At 39.2% G+C, this 2,370-nt stretch overlaps 1 protein-coding gene across 1 annotated transcript in view; it reads left to right on the top strand.

The window, feature by feature from the left end:
- CD47 (CD47 molecule) overlaps positions 1–2,370 on the top strand; it is a 61,782-nt gene that overhangs the window by 1,193 nt on the left and 58,219 nt on the right. The gene's annotated exons all lie outside the window — the stretch shown is intronic.

Here is a 2,370-nt window from a genome sequence, read left to right as displayed (position 1 = left end):
AAAGTCTCAGCTCTGCTGCCTCTGGAAACAGTTGGGTAGAAGGGACATTGGGGCACTAGACATTGGTATATTGTGGAAGATTCCTTGGGATTTCTAGGGTTTCACCTTGCCTGGTGTTCTTTTCCTGTGGCTAAGATGTGATAGAGCTGGGGGTCCAATTTAGCTGTGAACTCAGGTTTGGGGTATCGCACCACAAGTCTGCTGTTTCTTCCCAAGCTGTGATTAGTGAGCTGGATAATGCAAAGCAACCATGTGGGGAGGGAATGCTCTAGGATGGATGTGGTGGTGATGGTACAATTCCCCCTCGATATGTTTGAGTGATTGAACTATTCAGTTCTATGATATGTAAATTATGTGCCAATAAAACGTTGAAAAATTTTTTTAAAGTAAATCATTTCCATCCTTTTCTATTTCTTGTTGTTTTAGCTTCTTTTCTCAACCCTGTACAAGTAAATCTTGAATTTCTATTTTAATAGGAAGCACTATTTAGAGTTATCAGACATGGTGCAGATTTGGGGGATTAGATCATACTTTGAGAACTGCTTTGGGTAGGATGAGAACATTTCAATTCCATTAACTTATTTGTCATCTACTGTTGTAAAATATCTATAACAAGATTCAAAGTGAGATCTTTGGATTGATGCAATATTTTGACACTTACTGGGATTGGGAATCAGGAGATCTGGGTTATGGTTAGAGTGGCTGTTACATTTTATATTTTCATTAGCATTGTACAATGATCTAGTTTCTCTGCATCCTCACTTGTATGCTGGTGGAGTAATTGTTTTGGTTCTTCAAAGTTTTTCAAACCTTTTCTTATTACAATCCTTACCTCAATTGTCTCAGGCATATTTCTACATATGTTGCCGTTGTTCTTTTCTAGACATTTCCGTTCTACTGAGCTCTTGGTATCAGCTCTTCTTCCCCCGTCCCATGACCCCTTGATAGATTATAAATTATAATTGTTTTCATAGCTCACACCGACCGCTGTCTCCCTTCCGCATGGTTTCTGTTGTTCTTCCCTTTGGAGGGGGAGATGCGGTTATGTGTCGATCATTGCGATAGGTTCTGCCTTCCTCTCCTCCTCTCCCTTCCTTCCTTCTACCCTTTTCTTATCACTATTCCCATTCCTGTTCCTGGATTCCGTGTAAAATTCTTAAAATTATAAATAGGGTGAGCACACCCACAGAGCAGAGCATCAGTTTCCTGTTCAACAATTCATACACATTTTGTTTCATCTCATTCATTGCATTCCCCATAAAGTCTTATCACTTGATTTATTTCCTCTGTGTTTCCTATTGCCTTTCTAACCCTTCTGAAGTCTGCTATTGAATAAATTCTGCTATTTTGAGTTCAAATGGTGGGCTATTCTATGGTTGCACCAATTTTTAAAATGAAAATAAAATCTTATTATGTACACCAAAAGGTTAAATAGGATTGTAATGTGGCCTTTGGAGAATTCGACATTAAAACCATTTTTACTATGTTGTGTGCTTTTCGCAAGTAGAGCCATAAACATGGAATGGAAATTGTATAATAGATGGTTTTACTGATAGAATATAAATAGCCGTGGCCATTTTTTTGTAACTGGTGGAGGACTAGGATTCAATATGTAGAATACTATCTGTAAGACAGATTTATAGACCTCTGGGTGCCTGTGGTACTTTCCATGGTATAATGCAGAGCATACAGAACTTGAATTTAGGGGAAACATTTTTTTCTGTACTTTCCGTTTTCTAGCTTAAGAAAACTAGAAACTTTAGTGGAAAAGTTCTGGGTTTTTTTTTTCCTGCTACCTTTTCGTTCCATTTTTCCATGAACTTTTTGAAGCCCTCTCACAACAAAATAAGCAGTTGAAACTCACCAGCCTCTGGAGAACTGTGAGGTTTCCTGTTCTAGAATTAACAGGCTGGGAAACCCCCATGGACAGTTCTCCCCGTCCTGTAGGTTGATAAGAGTTGAAATCACTCACTGACGATAGAGTGAGTGCTATTCAGAATGATGACATGTAGGCACTGCGGAACCCTTGTGTTTGTTTTTTACCTAACAAATAACCACAGACATTATAGTTTAAAACAACATCCAATTTATTGGCTCTTGGAGTTTCCTAATCAGAATTCCCTGTGTGGCATAGATGTGCTATCCACTTAGGGTCTCACAAGACCTGTTGACTGGGCTGTGGTCTCATCTGGAGTTCTGGTTGTCTTCCTAGTCTACTGTAGTTGTGACAGATTTCAGTTCTTTGTCATTACAGGAGGCCACTGGTCTTTCTTTTCTGACTTCCTGTCAGAAAATGGCTTTCAGAGGTCTCCTCCCTTTTGTGCTGTGGGACCTTCCCATCTTTGAAACCAGCCAAGGAGAATCTTTATT

This window comes from Echinops telfairi, unplaced genomic scaffold (genome assembly GCF_000313985.2).
Source record: "Echinops telfairi isolate 266 unplaced genomic scaffold, ASM31398v2 ScPeMD7_6;HRSCAF=24_0, whole genome shotgun sequence".
In the NCBI taxonomy this organism is placed as follows: Eukaryota; Metazoa; Chordata; class Mammalia; order Afrosoricida; family Tenrecidae; genus Echinops; species Echinops telfairi.
Note: the sequence above shows the minus strand (reverse complement) of the source record. Positions and strands in the feature narration are given on the sequence as shown.